Source organism: Eleutherodactylus coqui, chromosome 11 (assembly GCF_035609145.1).
Source record: "Eleutherodactylus coqui strain aEleCoq1 chromosome 11, aEleCoq1.hap1, whole genome shotgun sequence".
NCBI classification, from domain to species: Eukaryota; Metazoa; Chordata; class Amphibia; order Anura; family Eleutherodactylidae; genus Eleutherodactylus; species Eleutherodactylus coqui.
Window position 1 is genome coordinate 90,494,579 of NC_089847.1, and position 22,874 is coordinate 90,517,452.

The 22,874-nt window shown below is 46.2% G+C and overlaps 1 protein-coding gene across 2 annotated transcripts in view; it reads left to right on the plus strand.

Moving 5' to 3' along the window:
* The first annotated feature begins 1,257 nt into the window (after positions 1–1,257).
* Positions 1,258–22,874, plus strand: part of CRACR2B (calcium release activated channel regulator 2B) — a 61,742-nt gene continuing 40,125 nt past the window's right edge. The window contains exon 1 of one of the 2 annotated variants that reach the window (XM_066583020.1): positions 1,258–1,325. The gene's annotated coding sequence lies outside the window, so the exon portion shown is untranslated. Of the gene's footprint in view, positions 1,326–1,548; positions 1,572–22,874 lie in introns of those variants that run through there. The other variant, XM_066583021.1, reaches the window with a different exon arrangement.

Consider the following 22,874-nt stretch of genomic DNA (forward strand, 5'->3'; position numbering starts at 1 on the left):
GAGCCTCCATGCCCGCCTGTATCACATCTTGTATCCAAGCTAGAGGCTGTACAACAGGGTACTAGAGCCTCCATGCCCGCCCGTATCCCATCTTGTATCCAAGCTAGAGGCGGTACAACAGGGTACTGGAGCCTCCATGCCTGCCTGTATCACATCTTGTATCCAAGCTACAGATGGTACAACAGGATACTAGAGCCTCCATGCCCGCCTGTATCCCATCTTGTATCCAAGCTAGAGGCTGTACAACAGGGTACTAGAGCCTCCATGCCCGCCCGTATCCCATCTTGTATCCAAGCTAGAGGCGGTACGACAGGGTACTAGAGCCTCCATGCCCCCCATATCACATCTTGTATCCAAGCTAGAGGCGGTACAACAGGGTACTAGATCCTCCATGCCTGCCTGTATCACATCTTGTATCCAAGCTAGAGGCGGTACAACAGGATACTAGAGCCTCCATGCCCGCTTGTATCACATCTTGTATCCAAGCTAGAGGCTGTACAACAGGGTACTAGAGCCTCCATGCCCGCCCGTATCCCATCTTGTATCCAAGCTAGAGGTGGTACAACAGGGTACTAGAGCCTCCATGCCTGCCTGTATCACATCTTGTATCCAAGCTAGAGATGGTACAACAGGGTACTAGAGCCTCCATGCCCGCCCGTATCCCATCTTGTATCCAAGCTAGAGGCGGTACGACGGGGTACTAGAGCCTCCATGCCTGCCTGTATCACATCTTGTATCCAAGCTAGAGGCGGTGCAATAGGGTACTTGAGCCTCCATGCCACCCGTATCACATCTTGTATCCAAGCTAGAGGCGGTACAACAGGGTACTAGAGCCTCCATGCTTGAGGTGTTTTCGGCGCCCCCTGTGTGTGAGACCACCATATTGCTCCCGCTATGTAGTACTTGTATTAAATTCCCATCTTTGGCAATCTCCACCAATATGCCCATATATTACATTTCATGAGGAGATCTTTTACAAGTGGCCGGCAGGGTCCGCCATGTGCAGCCGTCATTATCCGGACATTTACAGCCCAGTCAGACGTGTTATCCTCCCGTCACCCGCATGAGACACTCCATCACGTCCAGGACACATTTTATATACATCTTTTATTGTATAATTCTCTCCCTCCGCCATTATATTCATGTGTCACTGATGACAGGATTACTGAGGCGCTGAAGGGGTTAAACACCTCAGCGTCCCGTTCCCAGGAGGTAAAGAAGCAGGTGGGAGGGGCCACAGTCCCCGCCACCGAGAGGCCACGCCCCGTGTGTGCACTGGTAGGATCCGGGAGCGGGGCAGTAGTAGCAGCAGGTGCAGCGCTCAGGTGAGTCCTGAAGGGTCCTGTCACTGCAGGGGGAGGTGCTAGCAGCAGGTGCTGCGCTCAGGTGAGTCCTGGGGGTCCTGTCACTGAAGAGGGAGGTGGTAGCAGCAGGTGCAGGGCTCAGATGAGCCCTGAAGGGTCCTGTCACTGCAGGGGGCAGCAATAGTAAAAGCAGGTGCAAAGCTCAGGTGAGCCCTGGAAGGTCCTGTCACTGCAGGGGGAGGTGGTAGCAGCAGGTGCTGCGCTCAGGTGAGTCCTGGGGGTCCTGTCACTGAAGAGGGAGGTGGTAGCAGCAGGTGCAGGGCTCAGATGAGCCCTGAAGGGTCCTGTCACTGCAGGGGGCAGCAATAGTAAAAGCAGGTGCAAAGCTCAGGTGAGCCCTGGAAGGTCCTGTCACTGCAGGGGGCAGCAGGTGCGGGGCTCAGGTAAGCCCTGGCCGGTCCTGTCACTGCAAGTGCTGCGGATGTGTCGGCCGGCCGACACATCCGCAGCACAGATAATGCTGCGCTGACACGGGTCATGCGACCTTTCCGCATTGATGACTGCAGAACGGTCGCAGGATGGATGGCTGCCATTGACTTCAATGGAAGTCGTCCACACGGAAGTCTCACAGAATTGCAGCATGTTGTGATTTCTGCTCTGCAAGCGGAAAATCGCAATCGACTTCCTCTCGTGTAGAGGTAACCGCGTTTTGCCGTAGCGTGCTTTGGGCAGTATTTGCTGTGGAATCCGGGGTAGGACGCCCGCTCCTGATTCCGCCATGTACATCTGCCCGACATTAGTCGTATTTCATTAGTATTGGCTTTTGTTTTGTTTTTATTTTCTACTGTGGAAATGGTTTTCCATCGGGTAAATACGGATTATTAATAGCAATGCAAGAAAGGAGAGAAAAAATAAATCTTGTGCTGTGTTGTTAAAAAAAACGTGAAAAAATCCAGCCGTGTGACTTGATGCATAGATTAATACCAGCAACGGATTGCGGTATGTAAAGTACAGCACTAAAATACACTCGCTTGAAACCAGCCGAAGTAGAAGGAAACTTTTCAGAAACTTTTTGCCAGGTTACAGTGACCGCTCGGAAGCATCATCAGCGGGGGCTCAGGTTCAGATTGCCAAAAGGGGCAGAAGCGCTCGTCTGAGGACTTACCTGTGCCCGTTTGGGTCTTTTTATTCCTTCTTGGAGTGATGTAGAAGGTCTTAAGGATCTGTGTGTTGCTGGCGGCCTCGGCCAAAGGGGCACAGCGCTCCGCTCCGTGCTTTCGCTCCTTTTATTTTAGTAATTGGCGGGGATCAGCACAAGGACCACCACTGACCAGTAATTCCGATCAGCACAAGGACTACCACTGATCAGATTAGGCTGACCGGCGGAGATTCGTCCATGGCTCTGGCTCCCGCAGCGAAGCTCCGCCACGGGATACCGCAACGCCCGTGGACAGGGGGCCTTATGGGTGCGTAATAAATGCTGCACATATACAATTACATTGCGTATGTGTGGTGTTTATTCGCAATGTTGCTAAGTAACAGAGTGGAAGGTTTAAAAAAAAAAAAAATGAAACCAGGAATACTGCGCATAACGGCACTTCCACAAATATGCATATTTGTGAAGTGTCGTTTTGGATTCCTGGGTCCGGATCCCTTATTAGGATCGTGCACTGGCAAGCTTTGATAAACCTGGGAAAGGTGTTGGATGTGCTGCTACTCACTCATTCTACTTCACGGTACTGCGCATAACGGCGTCCGTGAGATACGCTGTTATGCATAGTCATAAATTGCTGCCATATGCGGCGATACGCCGGCTCATACAGCGGTAAAACATTGCGTTATACACACAGCGTTTTACCGTGTGTGTGTCCGGCCTTACATGTTGAATAGAACCCAGTGATTTCAATGGTTTGTTCACTTGAGCTTATTTTTTCGTGCGATTGTAGGAAGAAATACGCGCCATATGCTATCTTGATACATGTGCATCGTAGAAGCCCGTTGAAATCAATGGATACGCATAAAGGCGCACAAAATGTGCAGGAAACCTGTGTACTTCTGCACAGAATCAGCGCAATTTTGATTTTTCAGTTTTACACGCATAATTACGCTACGTATCTGAAAAATGCAAGGCAGCAGCGTACTGTGGTCCGTCAGTCGGTTACGTATTCGCAGCCCAAAATACACATCCGCCCGTGGGAATGCGCTCTGACAGGTCAGACGTTTTTGACAAGTTTTTAGCTATACTTTCAGGGCAGACGGATGGAGCGGGATTCTGCCGCGATTTTACGCCACAGGGATAAACAAAAAATCCCCGCTGGCGATCGAGGAAAATTGCGCGTTATTTTGCAGTCGCCGGGAAGTCTCCATTAATACTATATTACGGGAGACCTTGCGCCGCAGAAATACGCAGTACAATAGAACATGCCGCGATTTCTTACCCGCGGCGCAAATCTGCGGCAGAATCACGCTTGTGGGCACTGAGTTATTAGGTTCTATAGGAACTAATAGCAGTGTTAGTTCGCCGTGGATTTACACGCAGAAATGTGTCCATTAATATAGTATTAATCCGCTCATGCGGCAGAAGTGCGTGCGCATTAGCGCTAAAGATTTCCACGCAAAGGCAAAAAAAGTTCCAGTAACAAGAAGTCCTTGAGTTGTCAAGTTTTGACTTTATCGGTTTCTGAAATATATCACTTTATTCGTTACTCACTTGTATGGCGCCAACATATTCCGCAGCGCTGTTCAGATTGTCAGGACTGCAACTTCTTTCTATAAGTGCTCCTGATATACTGCAGATCTCCAGGACGTCACAGCGGTGAGTACACCTGCGGGAGCAGCCGTAGACGTATCACTGTGATATTACATGCTAGTCAGGAATGTGTGTAGCAGAGTTAATCTGCAGCCCTCCTTAAGGCATAAGTACAGGCGACCGACCCTTCAGGTCTCTAATGCACGTCACTTAAGAGTCCGAGCCCGTGACTCATATGTGCAGTCCTCCAAACATGGAGAGAGGGACAGCATATCTTCATGTTTGGTGGACATTACATGCCATTCAGGCGCCTGTGACAGCTTGTAATATAACGGTGATATTACATGGGAGATGTAATAGTGGCCTCATCGCTTGTCACCTAGGCTTCTCAGAAGCAGAGGTGACTAAACTACAGATGAATGCAAGTTTTGCCAACTTGAGAGAACTTGAAGGATGTCTAGTACTGGGGATTATGATGGGTTTTCGCACCTGCTTTAATGGTTTCTAAATGGTCTACTGCTGAGCTGATTGTTGCTCCGCCTGCCGGGGCGGACGGTGTACACGAGTGCCGCCTGCCGGGGCGGACGGTGTACACGAGTGCCGCCTGCCGGGGCGGACGGTGTACACGAGTGCCGCCTGCCGGGGCGGACGGTGTACACGAGTGCCGCCTGCCGGGGCGGACGGTGTACACGAGTGCCGCCTGCCGGGGCGGACGGTGTACACGAGTGCCGCCTGCCGGGGCAGCACCCACACTGGCAGATGAAACATTGTACAACCAACTGTTCACCATATACATTATTCATCCCCCATCCCATGGATTTAGAAAAAAAAAAACAAAACCTTTCCGTTTACTTATGTCCATTAGGTTTCCTTTCTCTACAGAACAGATGGCGCAGTCTGCAGCTGCTTCTGGTTAGGGCCGGTTTCACACAAGCAACAAAAGCACACGATTTTTCTTGTAATGCGACAATACTACAAATCACATGTATGTGAACCCCATGCTTTCCAATGGGTTCCTTCACATCAGCGATGTTCTGTGGGCTGCTACATTGTGAGAATACAAAATCGCGGCATGCTCTATACAGCTACAATTTGCGATGGTTTGTAGCCCATCTTCCTTATGGAGCCTTCCTTTGTGTTGCATCGCTCAAAAATACGGTTTCCGTGCGGTGCAACTTGTACAGTAGGAAGTCTAACAGGCGCTTTCTGCTCCGTCGCCCGTCTCCTCTGCAGCTCCGGAACACTTGCTTGTAGTCTTCAGCCAGCGCATCCTTGTTTGGAGGTTCAAAATCTCCACCTCCAGGAAGCACTTTCTCTGACTGGCTGAGCTGCTGCGCTTGAGAACCAATCACTGCTGCGCTTGAGAACCAATCACTGCAGCGCTCGATGAACCAATCACAGCCATCTCCTTTCTCTTTCCGAAAGTTTGCCCGCTGCTGTGAGCGAGTCCTGACGCTTCAGCTCCAGTCTGACCAGATGCTCCTGTCATTGCAACACTTGCATATTGGAAAATTTATCAACTTTTTTTTTTTTTTTTTGGCATAAGTCGTACAGTTTGGCTCAAGACCCGCTTGCACAAAAATTGTGCGGCCTTTTTGAGTGCTATGCTGCACTCTGCCACTTTCATAAAAATGTCATGGCTTGTCGGAGGGTATATGGCCACCCCAGGCCGACACATTCATGCATAAATTACAGCAAAAATCTACGCTTACTTCCAGCCGACGGATTTCTGTGTAGGCGAGCCGAGACGCCCCTAAGACCTGAAGAGGCGCGCTCCTCTTTATTTGTTAGGCGCATGATGTGCCAGCGGGAATTCTACTAAGATTGTGATGGAATTAAAGCATCTTCCCACTTTGCCTTTAGATGATAAATATGCCTCATGGCTGCAAGGAACAAACCAGTTATAAGGCAAATACTAAAAATGGTGTGATGTGCTTTATAAACGCCGGGCAGGGAGGGGCAGCACCAGTCAGTAGGAGAGAGGGCCCTAGCAGCTTATATACAACTAACGGGAGTAGTTAGTGAAGAGGTATCCACCATATGTCATAAACGACTGATAAGCTCTGGTATAGGAAGACATCTTGCATAAAAACTGATGCGCAGAATGCTGCATCTCATAGAAAACTATATGATCTGTCCTGGCATCCCTTTCACTAGAATGCTAAGCCAGTGATATGAGGTCCCGGCCTCACTTACTAGAAAGGTCACTTTCTTACTAGTGAAATACAGACACAAGTTTGCACCATTTTCTGACAATCCAACAGCAGGTCTAATGACTGGGTCCAGCCCATTCAAATCAACTTGTCTGCAATACCAAGTCTGACCACTGCAGTACAAATGGAGCTGTGGCTTCCAGCAGAAAGTGGTCCAGTGAACAGCTGATCGGCAAGAGTCTTGAGTGAGGGACCTGATGGCCAGTCCTTAGGATAGGCTATGGATAGCTCACAACTTGATGACTCCTTCAATTTATACACTGGATATTCTCCTAGTATATATGGAACATGCATGTTCTTATTCTCTTATGGCCAAAAGTTTTTAGGCCTCAATCACACCAATGTACACTGGTATGCTGTGCTTTCCTTTTATTTATATAATGTTACACACTTTATTTTGCAGCAACTTTACTCCGAGGATGAGGCTGTCACTATATGCCTATTTAGCGACAAAGGCTGGAGCCTTGCACTGACGTTCTACATGGGGGAAGCCTTCTGGCTGTATTCCTCCACAGTGCGTACAGAGATATGTCCGTGAACAGTTGATATCAGTAGTGTTTTTCCATTGGCATATGCCACCGGTTAACCTCTGTTTTGGTTCCCATCGTTATTGGCAGGCACAATAATCTGCCACATTATTCTAAAAAAAATCCCATTAAAATCACAGTTCCATTTGGAACCCATAAAAACATATCCGTGGCGTAGTGTTTTTTTGGGGAATTAGCCCTTGAAGAGACCCTAAAATGTTGTGATGTCACTATTGTTTCATCATACTTCATCTCCTCTAGGTGAGATATTACAGGCTGTGTTCAATCAGATCCTGCCACCAGGCACCTTTTACAGGCTGGAATTTTTTTTTTTTTTTACAAAAAGTGGCCAAATTATTATTATTTTTTTTATTAACAAAAGTGGTAAAATTTAGGCCACTAAAAAAAAATTGAAAAGGAATGATCCCATTTGGGACCATTAGCAGGTAAAATGGTAAAGGTAACCGTGTGTCAAGGATGGGAAGTCTCACGGTGGTTGTACGTCATCTTCATGGTACTCTCCGGTTTTGAGATGCCCCTTTGTTTGCTTCCTGTGTACCGTACTATACTTTTCTCCTTTCCAGGGAGTGTCAGTTGTCAGTTATGTGTTAATTACCGGTGTACACAGCAAAGCTCCACCCAGGGTGGCAAATATCTCAGTCAGGGCAAAATTACGTATCATGGGGCTAAATTAAAATAAAAAAAGTTTTTTATATGCTTTGGTCATCACTGGTATTTTTAGAGGAGAGTCATAAATAGAACATGCGTTTATCGAAAGTTTCCTTAAAGGGGTTGTTAAGTTACCATAGTTGTGTGTTGAAATATCAAAACCTGTACTTAGCCCTGGAACCGTGCGGTCCCCCTGGTCTTTGGCTGTAACAGTTAGGTTCCAAAAACAATCGGAGGCTGCATTGCCCAGGAGACGTTCTGGCATATCCGCCTCAGATACTGGGGACGGCAGAACGAATGGCATCTGACTGCTGCGGCCTCTGATTGGCTGCCACCCCACTGCTGCAGCTAATGTTAAGCATAGACCGAAAGCACCGCAGGGCCGCACTACTCGTCGTCGGGGCTCAGAACCGCCAAGCATCACTGGTTCTGTTATTTCTTACAATTGCGCACTTGTCATTGAAGAAAAAAAATCCTATAGTAACTGGACAACCCCTTTAAGGCAACTAATGCCACTTGATGACTGGTCTCCATGAGGATATGGAGGGCACATATGTTACAAAGTAATGTGGCACTGGTCATGTGATCTGTACTAGTAGATGATGTAGGAAATAGGAGAGCAGCGGCAGGGCAATCGGATTCCCCGCAGCTGACCAGGTGGTGTAATTTCTGTACCGTATCCAGTTCTTGTATTTTGTGAATGGGTTTTGCAAGGGATCCGTTGATCCGACTGTCAGCACTTCACTTTCTCTCCACTGATGGCGCTATAAGAGCTGCTGCACGGAATCTACAGCAATACCGCTTGTTTCCTTATTGCCGCCTTCCAAAATGCCAATCCAGGCCTGGGGTACATTGTTGAAGAGACTTGTTAAAGGGTGAGATGTTTCATGCTGGTGCCGTCATGCGACCTTTTATGTGATGCAGTTAGTGCACTTATTTAGTGTGTAATATCTGCCACGTACCTTCAAAGAAAAATTCTAATAGCTGACCTACTTGCTATTTGGGATGACTTCATACGTTACTGCTGTGATTCATAGCCATGTCCACATCCTGAGCTTTATTTAGGTTTAATATTTGCTTGTCTTTCAGTATATAATAACCGCAGCAGATTATTGCATGTTATTATAGCACATGGAAATTTTGTACAAATTTTTTTATTTTTTTTTGCTTCTTGGAAAACTTGTGCAAGCGGGCTTATCGATGTGCCTTCATGGATCTGTCACGGGAATAGATGCACATTTGCATCTCGTCCTGCTTGCAGAACGCCTGCCGCGTTTGGTGCAGCCGATCCGTGCCGGCGTTAAACAGTTGGGGTGCATTGAATATTTTTGGTGCTGCACTGCGATTGATCATTACAGCCGAGCAAACTAAAAATCATTAAACGATAACTTGTATCTTATTGCCCCTTTATGTACAGTAGTTTTAGGCTGTTAATACTCCTGTAATGGCGCACCTCGGGTAACCTCAGCCAACGGAGAGTTAAGTGATTACAACATTTTGTCAACAGGCTTTAGATGTTCTTGAATAGCCAAGTACAGCGACTGCTGAGTTATAAGACCTCGTGACAAGCAAAGCTGATTTATGACTCCGGCTTTAATCCTTTTGTTCTACTCCATTACCGTTATTGTTAAGAGGAGGCATTATGGTCATGTGACCGCGGCCGGCTTCTGTATGTGGCGGTGGAGACTACTGTATGTGTTTGCAACCACTGCTTAGATACTGATATATACACAGTAACAGTTAATCCCTCCTTTACAGCGTTCCATAGGTGTCAAATTTAGATGTAAGGCCGCTTTCAAATGGCTGAGAAAATAGCGTGAGAGCTGTGCGTTGGAAGACGCACCAATATGAACCCCATTCCTTTAAATGGGGTCATATACATTAGCTATTTATTTCTACATTATATCGCACACTGAGAAAAAACAGCGTCATGTCCTATTGTTGGGTGGAACGCCTCGCCCGTTGTGTTTTTTGTTTGTTTTTTTTTGTTTTTTTTTCCACGCGATTGCAATGCAAGGTTTCCCATTGAAAACAATGGGAAACCTTTGCCGATTTGCTGAAAGCGGTGACGGAGGATCACAACTGGCCTGAAGTAATTAGGGGGGGGGGGGTTGACACACACAAAAGTCTCGCATCTGCAGGTAGATCACACAATATCAGTTCGAATTTCACAGCCCGATATCGCGCTCGGACGCGTGGAACGAGCCTAAGGTGGAATTCGAAGATGTATACGTCTAACGAGAAGCGTATGTTGCATCTCTGTGCTAGAGACAAATATCAGAGTAAGGCCTCCTTCCCACGAACGGATTTCCGCCGCGTAATTCGCGGCGAAAATCCGCTGCGTTGCCCGCAGCTATTAGGTTCTATTGAACCTAATAGCACAATGCTCACGATGCGTAATTCCAGCGCGGAATTACGCATCGCGATTTCTCCCGTCCTCACCCGCAGCATGCTCTATTTTCTGCGGGTGAGGACGGGCTGTACGCACTGACGGCTTCCATTGCAGTCAATGGAAGCCGTCCGTTCACGCTATCTCCCGCTGTAACCAGCGGGAGATAGCGTGAAAAAACGCTTTCCCGCCCACCGCCGCGCGTCATATGACGCCAAATGACGCGGCCGGCCGCGTCACGTGACACGGCCGGCCGTGCACGTGACACGGCTGGTGACGCGGCGGTGGTGGGCGGTGACGGGCGATGACGCGGCGGTGGTGGGCGGGGAAGCGATTTCACGCTATCTCCCGCAGGTAAGTATAGGGGCTCTGGGGGGCGCCGTGACGGGCTTCACTGCTTAATATTACGCGGCGGACCCCGTCACGCTCGTGGGAAGGAGGCCTAAGAATTTGTGGAATTTTGTAATAAATGGAGCTCTGCAATGATCAGGTTTCGTCTAGGGCTGTGCAGTTGGAGTTCTTACGTTTCTACCTACTCTGACTCCAACTAAAAAAAAAACCGCCTAACTCAATCACCTAAAATGCTGGAGCCGAATCTGATATCAGGACAGATGATTAGTTTATGGTCAGAGTAGACAATTGGTCTGGAGTCGGAGGGAGTGAAAATAATTTGGCGCTTAATCCCAATCCTGCGGTGGCACTCCACTGATGCCAAGCAGCCAGCAAGAAGAAGTCTGTGACTACTTGGTGCACATAATGGCATGGATCAATATTAAAGTGGGCTCTACCCAAGAGGAAACTCCCAAGAATGGTGGGAACCCCAAAGGAAATAAAATTCCCCATGGGCTCGCCAGGAGTGGAAACCATGAGACACACGCTAAAATTAATTGCTGCATATTTACTTATATAGGAAAGTTTTAAAAAATGTCCTGTAAGTAGATGCCCTGTTCATCTAAGCCCATATTTATCAAAAACATTGATCACTAGGATGTAGCTTGATTTTATCATAAGTGTGATAAAGCGCCTGATGTTACCATTGTAATACAGTAAATGTGTCACTTAAACATGAGTCCTACAAGGAGTCGGAGGTTTTTGCCTACAGACTCCACAGCGCTGGTTTCAGCTCATAGCGAACCCATGAGGAATTTTATTTCCTTTAGGGCTCCCACCCACTGGCGTTTTTTTTTCCCTGCGAAACTCGCAGCATTTTTTTTCTCCTGGGGTCTATGGGACTTGTAATGTTAAAATCGCGATCGCGCAAAATCGCAATTTACCGCGATTCGCGGTAAATTGCGATTTTGTGCGATCGCGATTTTAACGTTACAAGTCCCATAGACCCCTGCAGAAAAAAAATGCTGCGAATTTCGCAGGGAAAAAAAAAACGCCAGTGGGTAAGCACCCTTAGGGTTTCCCCTTGGGTAGAGCCCACTATAATGCTGATCCATGCCACCATTTGTAACAAGTAGCCACGGACTTCCTCTGGCCACTTGGCATCAGCGGAGTGACTTCGTGGGATCGGTGCTAGGCACCAAACTATAACTTCCCTCCCTCAGACTCTAGAGCAAATGCCTACTCTAACCATCAGCCAGCCATCCCTCCTCATACCAGGTCATCCCCGTATTTTTAGGTAATTGAGTTATAGACAAACAATTTTAGCAAAACCAATCCCAAATATAATTTTGTGCAATGTACGGATATTATTTTACCAAAAGTTTTGACCTATGTGAATGGCACACGGTGCGATTATTTGGACTGCAATAAATACAATATCATGATACGGTATGACATTAATTTTTGGACTCGGTATTCTTTTGTGTGCCAGTATTATAGTATTTGAGCATTGTTTGATGATATTGAGGTACATCTGATGGACTTATTTTTGGGTGTGCCATGACCTAGCATGGGCACCCTCCTGTTTTTTACATTGCCGTTCGGTGAGTTGGACTCCCTATCCATTAGACTTACTAAGTTTTTATATTGTCTTGACTAGATATAACTTCCATTGCAATGTTTTCAGTGAAGGAGCGCTGATCTCATCATTTAGTGAATACCTATGGCTAATGTGACCTCGGGGCAATAGGAAGGTCACCCCAATGTGAATAAACCCTATACCTGTGGGCATTCTGTAGCTGCTTTCCTTTCCAGTGAGAATGAGCAGGCCTCTCGTGGACGCTTGTGGGCACGGTCTGTGAGCACATTCAAATTTTATGAAAAGAAGTTTAAAGAGAAATCACAACGCTTCCTCCCTTTAGGTAAATTAGGATATGAACTCTGTAAATCCAATGCAAACAAGTGACTACAAAGCAGGGAGGACCGTGACTATGTCCCTGGCCGGGACTGCCGTATTGTCTGCAAAGGACTGCAACGTTCTTACGTGTGATCCATATGGCAGCTGATCAGGAAGGTGTTAGAAAGTAATCGGTTAATCTCGCCGTGTAGGTATTTATGACTGGCATTTATAACAAACGCCCCGGTGTTGAAAGAGCAGCTGCATGTACAGGATAGAGGATTACGTAAGCGCTAAGTTGTCGCACTCCTACCTTGTGACTGCCTGATTCTCTGGGCAATAGATAATTGGTAAGTGTATGATTGTCTGTATACTAGACTTGTGCAGAAGGCCACCCCTAGAAGACTACTTATCAGTGCAATTATTGGTGGTTATCTCTAAGAGGTTTATATATAATCTATCCATATTCTAAAGCCACGGGGCAAGTAGTGCCAAACAGTATAATGTAACTAATATTTTGCACCTAGTGTTTTGGTCACCAAGTTCCTGACATCTAGAGGACTTCGTATGGGGCTCCTCTACAAATAAAAAGCTTCATACAGTCGACTGATTTAATGGAATATGCAGCTTTATCCACAAATGCCTCCATCCCTTAACCATGTACTTATCCACCAATGAAAGGTATCTCTCGACCACGGGAGGGGATCCCAAAGGTCCTCGCATGAATAGAGCCCCGTGTAAAGATGCAAGTGGATGGTGTAGGATGGTTGATCAGTGACAGAAGTTTAATGCAACAAACTATAGACTTCTACTAGACTGGAAGAATAATTACAGCTCGCCCCATAGGAGGGTTCAATACCATAAGTTTCTATGAAACAGACCGCCTTGTCTTTCCATACGAGGACACCATTTTTAGACTTTACACCAATCTTCTTACTCAAAGGGAATTGTCATCTTGCCAATAGTCTTTATAATTTCTATCAGCAACCTGGGTACCATGGATATCAGATTCTATTAGGAGTCTTTTACACCTGTGTTTATTGCCCAAAAGGATACGTCTCAATCTAGAATGTGATGTCAGTCTCTAGTTGGAACAGCCCTGCTGCCCATGTGGGACCGCCTTACAGTCTCTTCTAATACATCTGGTGGCCTAAAGTAGCGCTGAGTTTACACCAACAGTATAGAGTGGCGGTTCCCAACCGGGGTGCCACGGCACCCTGGTGTGCCGCGGCTCTCTGGCTGGAAATCACGTCGGTAGTGGCCTATCTTGACACCACCGGAAGGTAGGGGTGTGACAGGGCTTAGATAGAAAGACGGCCGCGTCACACCCCTAGGTGGCGATTGGCTCTTTGGCACCACCCGCCGGACTCTCACTGGTGCTGCGGTCCCCCTGCCAGCATGCTAAATACTGGCCCACCGCAATATCGGTCGCTATTACTACCGGCGCCGCAATATCGGTCGCTATTACTACTGGGGCCACCAACGGGGGGGGGGGGGGGGGAGGACTATTACTACACGGGGCGGATTAGGGCCCATTTAGACACAACGATAATCGCTCAAAAGATGTTGCTCAAGCGACTTTTGAGCGGTCATCGTTGTGTCATTTACAGTGCAAGATGAGCGATCACCTTGCACTGCCAGCAGAGGATGCAGAAGACAAGCAAGGTGTCCCCGCTTGTCTTCTGCATCCAGCTGTTTCCTGCTGGGAGCTCCCAGCCGTCATACAACCGAGCGCTCGAAGCGGGGGATGCAGAAGACAAGCGGGGTGTCCCATGCTGGAAGCGCTCGGCAGACATACAGCCGAGCGCTCGGAGCGGAAGATGCAGAAGACAAGCGGGGTGTCCCCGCTTGTCTTCTGCATCCAAATGTTTTCTGCACGGAGTGCCCGGCTGTTATACAGCCGAGCGCTCCGTGCCAGGTATGGAGAACACAGCTGGACCGCTCCGTTCTTCGTACCCCGCCTGTCATCAAGGAGCCAGATACAGCTGAAACAATAGTATCAGCTGTATACCGCTGGGAATCCCTGATGAGGCTTATCACAGTCTTTCAGCACGCTGAAAGACGATGATGAGAGACGGGAGAATGAAAACTGCACGATGTCCGTGCAGTTACACACAATGATTATCACTCAAAAGACGGCTTTTGAGAGAATTTTGAATGATAATCACTGTGTCTAAATGGGCCTTAAGTTGGGGAATTCAACTTTGCTGCTACAGCTACTATAAATTCCACAACGTGTTAATTTTAAATATAATGTATATCAATAGCTCCTCCAGCATTCTCCCCTCCCTGTTTTTTTTATTTTTTTTTAAAACAGCCGTGTCCTCTTTATAACGATGGAGGTAAAAATCATGTAATAAGCCACACCCCTAACCACACCCTCTTTTGGTAGGGGTGCCGCGCCGTAAAAATCTTTTCCCAGGGGTTCCCCAAGGCTGAAAAGGTTGGGAAACACTGGTATAGAGAATAGCACTCTCTCTGAGATACTAGCATCAACAACCAAAACTCCCTCAAATATTTGGTCCTATAACTTTCTCCATGTTGGCCCACTTTCTCTGCTCTACACTGGCTCTTTGCCCTGTAACACACAGGAGCATCTGACTTTACTGTGATTCTTTGACTCCCACCCAACAACTCCACAATTTTACTCCTCAGCACCCCTCTCAATTCCCTGGCCTCCAACCCCATTCCTCCCTAGCTCAAGTTCTGGTGGACTGCTGACCCCAAGTCTACTTGAGTGGCACTGGCCATGCTCTTTTATAGTGGCCTCCTCTATTGACTGATGGCCTATGAGGCTGTTTATGTTGCTCTTCTTAATAAGTGGCCTCTGCCACTTCACTTGGGCTGTTGCTGCATCCCACTATCCCCTCATAATAACACTAACTGATATACCTGGCCGCGCCTGAGTTAATTTGATACATGTGTTTGCATGGAAATTTTTTTGAAGTGAAGGTTACTTTAGAGTAACCGAGGAATTAAATATGCATACACATAGAGGAACGGTCGATTCTATTCAGGCTGCATGTACCGATGTCCCTCTGCAGAATGTGCCACCCCTCCCACTCTCCTCATTTATGACCTAAAGAACACTCGCGCCAAATTTCACGCTTATACAACACCGAAAAGTTACATTACATAGGGGTGCACTTACTATGCATACTTGTGGTGTTTTCTTGTGTGGCAGTGTGGAGAGCATACTGACAATGGTGTGATTTGAGGAATGCGGAGAAAGGGGATCTTGTGGACAGAAGCCACTTGTTGACAAAACGAGTTAGAGGAGGGTGCCAAGAATTGTTCTGATGAACAGGCGATGCACAACTAAGGGTGCTTTTACACAAGATAAACCTCCCATTCACCGTAAACGGGCAGCTGTAAATAACTTAATGGCTGCCTGTTTACGTAGGGCCGATCTGTTGTTCGGTCTTCTGCATGCATAAACTGAACAACAAACAAAAGGTGAATGAATGACAAATGAGAATTGAATCGGGGCATGTAGTGACGCAGAACAATAACTTACCGGCCCGTGTACAAGGGCCCTAAGCACATGGCAGCTGAATACAATGCTGATACTCCAATTAGTGTGATGGCACGACGACTCCCAGCACAGATGGGCTATAACAATGACCAGCACCATTGTTCTCTAAGAAACAAGACCAGCAAGATTCCAGTGGGCAAAAGTGCACAAAAATCGGATCACTGAGCAGATGAAAATCATCGCCTGGACAGATGAATCCAGACTTCTCTTGCACCATGCTGATGGGAGGTCAGAATTTGGCACTAATAGCATGAATGATTGACACAATGACTAAGGGCTTCTTCAGGGCTCCTGCAGACTTGTGTTGGTTTCATAATGCTGTGTTGACTCACTTCTCAAGGCTAAGGGAAGTCAATACTCTACTGGGTGGGTGTCAAAGTGGTCTTAAGGACAAATTCAGACAAGCATATTTCATAATCATATTCTATCTGAGAACACAGACTAGTAGTATTCCGTGGGGGTATTCGGATGTCATCCGTCCCCCTTTTCTTTTTTTCCTAATAAGTCCATGAAATGCAGACTGCAAAAGGGGTGGCGTTTGCCAGGGGTGATAAGAATGGACTCATTCCGCCAAGAGCCGCATTCTGAAAGTGGTTGTATCTATTGGAACACCCCTGTTTAAGGCCAAATGCCCACGGCCGGGTCGGATTCCGAGTGTGAAATCTTACAGCGGAATTGGACCGTGTGCCTCGGTGGTGCCGCCCCCCCCTCCCCTCCCCCAGTTATCTGTGGATGTACCGACTGGCACTCCGCCGAACATTCGAAGTGCAGAGAGTCGCGCCGGTGATGACACGGATCCACCGCGACTCGCATACAGTTCTGTGGCCTGCAGTAATCAGACTGGGACGGTTTCCCAAGAAAATGACAACTGTAGCAAAAGCTACCGTTCCTGTACCAGTGACAATCAGTGGGAGCAGATAATTAAATTAGTCCTGTATTACGCTGCGTGTAGGAAGCTGAGGCCCTTTTGCACCGAGGGATTTATTGTTCAAAAAAATCTGTCAGATTAGCAAAAATGAAGAATAATCCTTTATTGTAAACGCAGCCAACGATCAAACAATCGTTCACTTTTCAGTAATTCTACGAAGTATTAACAATCATCATTGGCTCGTTGACTTATCATCCAGTTTAAATTGTGTATGGGCGCACGTATATATGCGAGATAGAGCTCGATCACGTGTATATGTGAGTGATATAGAATATGCTTTGTTCTTTTTTGCGCTCGCGTATTGTGCAATTGCGGCACGCTAATATGAGCAGTACTACATAAGGCACTGTAATTGCCTGCGAGTTACCTTGTATCACACGGGCATACAGAGCAAAAAAAGTGTGCGAAGGGGCTTAAATATTTACCATAGTTCATGAAGTACAGTTTGCCTAGTATTGCTCTACTTCTACATAGCATTTGTTTTGCATCTATGTACAGTTACATTGTTGGTGGTTTGGATTATTAACCCTTTCGTGATCAGATCGCTTTGAGTCTTGTTACTAGAGCAAAATTTCACACATGCTAATACTGAATTTTTTTATTTGGTTAGTCTTCCTGAATATCTGTGTTTTTGAGGGCCACATAGTGCTTTCTAATTATTATAAATTCACTGATCTGTTCCCAAGAGTGAAAACCCACGGATGGAATCGCTATGCGTTACTCACAGCGGAAAAACACGCATGAATTCTGCAGCTATTGGGTTCTATTGAACCTAATGACTTTCTGCCTGAAAATACTCACCTGCCTAATTTTACCGCGGATTTCCATAGCGGGGAAAAATCGCCGCAGGTTCTATTTGCTGTGGATTTACGCTGCGGTACTCCTGCAGCATAAATCTGCGGGCGTATCCTGTGGCGCTCGTGGGCATGTGCCCTAAAACATAGCCCGGGGTAGATTTTATCCTTTATTATACCAATAAAAGGTGTGTATATATTTTTTAAAAAACCCACCACCTAGAATCTAAACTACAAAAGAAAACCGCGACAAATCTATTCTGGAATAGAAGAGAGATGTACCAAACTTCGCACACTTAGACAAAAATGGATTATATCAAGGGGATCGGGGACACAAGAATCAATAACCTAATGCCTGGGTGGTGATATCAAGATGACCGGTATACCATCACCAGGGGGAAGCTTCACTGACGCAAACTCCTTGGACGAATAGGATTTGTGACCAAATTATCCCAATTCTATACAATAGTGTAATTGTGTGGTGTAATGATGAACTGTTTGGACACTTTTGACATACAGATATACTGAATAAGGTGATTTCCAAGGACAGCTCGAATAATTTAGTCCACGGGAGAAATGGACAGCAAATGGAGTGTACCCTATACTGAATTCAACCAGATTAACTGATGGGCAGTCTTCCATCTGTCCAGATACCAGATGGTATGTCAATTTCCAGAACTAGTTCTGGTACCTGTATAACTAGGTTATCAAACTGGAAGGTCTTCGTTTTTTAATCAAATAGATAAGAATTCTTTTGGTCTAGATGAATTTTCCTTTGTGGTTTGGTTCAACGCATTTCTGTTGGTTCAGGAACTAAATTGTTATAGTAAGGAAAAAAAACCAAAAGATGATAATTGGTGACTCTAATTTATCGGAAATTGTTATGGACACAAAAAGGTGTACCGAAAAAATCTTTCACCGAAAAGAAATCCTGCCTCCCAGAATAGGGAGCAAGAAACTATTCAGAGGTTCCCCAAAGGTAAAATAATCTGTGAGGGACTTTGTTGAGGTTAGGACCAGGCACTAATAAACTGACCTGGATAACCCAAAACCTAGTTGCCATCCTAAATTCTGATAAATATCTAGAGCTGAACCTTATCTTGCTCTCAGTTAAATAACCTAGACTAAATTTAAGCCTCAGATAACGCAAAAAAGTGAAAAAAAAGGAAGATAACAGAATTTGTCAGTCACCAGCCTTGATGGTAGGCTGGAGAGTCTGGTACACTTGAATTGTTGTACAATATCTCTCCTAATCCATAATAGACTGACTTCGTTTTTCTTTTGTAGCTTAGAATCTAGGCGGTGAGGTATTCAGAAAATTGTGTGTGTGTATAAATAATATAAAATAAAAAAATAGCACCCAGGAGTTTCTTTTGGAGTTTTTCTCGGGAAAGGAGACCGCTAGAAGGTGAGTGCAGAGACTTATAAGGCCATCCATGTTCCTCTGGGAAATATGCAATTAAGGAAGATGGAGCAATACCTCTGCAGCGCCACCTATTGGAAGGCAGCATTCCAGCAAGTAAATGTCAGACTCTTTAGATCAAACTACTAATGACGACCTGTCCACCCGTGGGTTTGTAAGTGACTTAATGCGCCGCCCCTGATCACATGACTATGATGTCATAACAGGATGAAGTGTGTGAGTGAGAGAGGGACACTAATAATTACTAGTAAGCCTTATAACAATGACTGGGAATTGAAAACCAAGCCAGAATACCATGCACAGACAGCTGTTTGGGGGATTTGCCCCTCATCAGTGTGCAGTAGGTTTCTGGCTTGGCTAGATTTATTTTGTACAAGCTTTCCAAACCAACCCATGGTAGTATGTACAGCGGTGAGCAATGCCATCCAACAGAGTACGTAAAATGGTGAGGACTGCACCAACTTTTATGTGCAGCAAGCAAGAGGAGGTTAAAGTGTGTTAATTTCAGTCACATGTATGTGCATGCTATGTAAAGGTTTCCCTCCCTTCTCTGGTATCACTGGGACAGGACAGATGAGGGGTAGAAGGACTTTTTTTTTTTTTTTTTTTTTTTTTTAAATGTATGACCTGCAAAAAAAAAATCTTTTAGCAGCTAATTTTACTTTCTTGTACGCTCCGGTGATGATGTGATGTTGCCCAGATCGGAGGTTGTTAGTGAGACCAAGGTCTGCAGCAGAAGGGCACAAGTACGTGTCAGTTCCACAAAATGGCACAGAAATCTGACCAGATGCCCAAGCCCAAACTTCTAGTTGTAGTGAAGTTAACTGTGTGAGGAGTTATTTCCTGTAGAGGTTGCCAGACGACTCAATGCTATGGACCTTGATGAGGTAAAGAAACTGCCCGTATAAAGGTATGCTAACATGTAAAGGAAATGCGGATTCTTAGCAGCAGAAAAATCCACAGCATTTCCTCCCCAAAAACCGCTTGGTGTGGACTTTAACTAGGAATCAGCCCTGTATCTGCAGCTGATTTTAGCATTTACAGCGCTAACCCTCGCCTCAGAGTACTTCATGCTATCAGAACACGCCATCACTTGGGAGCCGCTGGTAAGCACCACCATGATTCCACTTAATCTGACCCGCTGTGCTCAATAGCAGGTGACAGGGTGCGCTGCCAGTGCTGCATTTTGGATGCTGGCAGCGCAAACTATTCCAAGGGGAGGAGAGCGCTGTAGAGGTTGAAATCTGCTGCAGGTATGCGGAGGATTCCTAGTCAAATTCTGCACCAATTGTGCGGATTTTGAAGCTTTTTAAAAAATATAATATAATGCAGAAATGCTGCCGATTTTTGACGTAGAATTTTCTGCTGCGGAAAATTGACAGCATTTCCGCTACTTCCCCTTAAAGCGGCTAGTGGGTAACGTCAGAATTCTTCCAGTGAGTCACGTGTTGTCAAAATCTTACATTTGTTTCCCCTGACAGCAATCCTTATAATTGTGAGCCAAAGGACGTGCCCGAATGACACCGCCGGAGCAAATTGGCCCTGACATTGCTGCACACAAAGCATACGCCAAGTACCACAGTGTACTGTATACACCAAACAATACGACACCTAATTTATAGGTGTGAGCGGCTTCACTGCACAATGGGGCGAGGAAGCAAATTATACTGAACATAGATGATGTACTCTGCATGTGGACACTGAGGCCTCTATACAATCAATGGTCACAGAAGGGCCCTCTGTGGAGGACTTCAGGGGGTATACTGGCACAATTAAGCAAATGCCAGACTAACATAATGCTGGGGCTCCAACAAATGTTTCTGGATGCTCTTGTCTTAGCAGCAGATGACCAGCTTGAGTGTTATTGCTGTCTAAGAGAAACATGCTAAACTCCAGTGTGCAAAAGGGCACAAAAATTGTATCCCTGAGCAATGCAAAAACATTCTGGTCAGATGCATGCAGGTTTCTGTTGCACTGTGCTGATGGGAGGGTGGGAATTTGGCGCAAGTCACATGAATCAATGAACCCTTCCGGTCAGCTGTTCAAAGTGTCAGTATCTCCATCCAGTTTGTGGCAACTGCAAGATTCTGTCCTATCTGCATGGGCCAATATTCCTGCAAGACCACTTTAAACCCGGTGGTATCCATACTATGATGAATTGCTTCGGTACTGAAGCCCAAGGTGGTCCAACGCACTACTAGATGGGGGGGGGGGGGGGGCTCTTTTTAACCCTTTCCAATCCACTGTCTGACGTCTAAAGACATTCTTATTGAAGCCTGTACAGCTCCGATGTCGGAAGACGTCCGGCAGGGTATTCTTACTGTATATTACTGGCCGCTTTGTCAGGGGCCTCTCTAGCGTGTGCCATACTGCAGTACTGGCTCTAGCCAGCAGATGGCGCCATTGTATAATGGCAGAAAGAGAAAGTCCCCTAGGAAACCCTGAATCCAAAATTGGATTGCAAAGGGTTAAAATAGCTGTTCAGCGTGTATAGTGATGACAATGTTGTCTTAGACTGCTTTCAGAAGAGCCAATTTTAACTCTCTAATTGGGCAATGTTTTGGGAACCTTAACAGAGTATCTAGTCATATGACTGTATTTTTCATGGGCTGTTTTCCCTTAATCCTACTCTTTTCTCTGTATTGCAATTTTCTACTGGAAAAATACGGATCCATATTTGCCCAGTAGAAAATTAAAATTAATGACTGCAAATACTGACCAGTTGTTGTGGATTCCGATGCTTATTTTGCCATGGTTCTAAACCAGACTTGAAGGGTTTTTCTGTTATCAGACAAGCCCTCTTCAATAGCACTGTCTGTATTTGTGTCCATTTGTTATTTTAATGCAGACACCCGAAACGTAGCTGCTGGGATTCGGTGATGCAGCTTGCTGGCGATGTGATATATGATGTTGCAGGAAATCACATGACCGCTGCAACCAATGAGAGGCTGCAGTGTCACATTCTTCAAATCCTTGCGCCATAGCCTTGGGGGTGGGTGGTATATGTTTATTTTAATACAAGCAGTGCCATTGAAAAGGGGTTGTCCAGTAACCAGACAGCCCCTTCTAATCCCTTTAATTGAAGGTGTGAAGTCTGTGGTACAGACTTTAAACAGCAGAAAAAAACACAATCTGCTACCTATGAGCGCACCCTAAGGGCACATTCAGAGGACCGTATATTGGCCGGGTTTTCACGGCGGCCAATATATACGGCGTCACTCTCTGCAGGGGGAGGAGGCTGGAAGAGCCGGGAGCAGTGCACTGAGCTCCCGCCCCCTCTCTGCCTCCTCTCCACCCACCTGCACTATTTTCAGTGAGGAGAGGTGGGATGGGGCAGAGCTAATTACTGGAACTTAGCCCCACCTCCACCCCACCTCCTCTGATTACAAATAGTGCAGAGGGGGCGGGAGCCTAGAGGACTGCTCCCGGCTCTTCCAGTCTCCTCCCCCTGCAGAAAGAGACGCCCTCGTCTGAATGTGCCCTCAGGCCGCCTGAAATTGAACAGGTCGGAGCCCGCAGCAGAATCCGGGTCTTGCCCCGGCCCGCGACCCTGCGTACCTGTCATTTCTGTAATACCTTAGTTACCCACTTCATTATTTTTTTAATATTAAGTGTTTATATAGTTTCATTAACACCTTAGTGATGGCCCCATAATGACCCATGGCATATACTGCAGTAGCGATCAAAGCATCGCAAGTTGTGGTCCCCTTGGGGGACTAAAAGAAAACGTAAAAATAAGAACAATAAAGTTTTACTAGCTGCTTAAAAAAACAAAAACCTTTGCCATATTTGCAATAAAATAATAAAACAAAACTACATATTTGCTATCTCTGCGTCCGTAAAAGTCCGGTGCCGATGGAAAAATAAAAAGGTTACTGTGGGCAGAAGATAGACAGTGGTTTTGGGGGGTGAGGGGTTGTGTGTTGGGGTTTTTTTTTTTTTCTTTCCATCTTTAAAAAAAACAACTAGTACAGCAAAAAAAAAAAAAAAACTGTTTTGGTATCGTAATCGTATGGATCCATGGAACAAAGTTATCATGTCAGTTTTGTTGCAGTTTCTGCACCATAGAAACAAGATGCACCGAAACATGGCGACATGTCATTTGTATTCCACTTA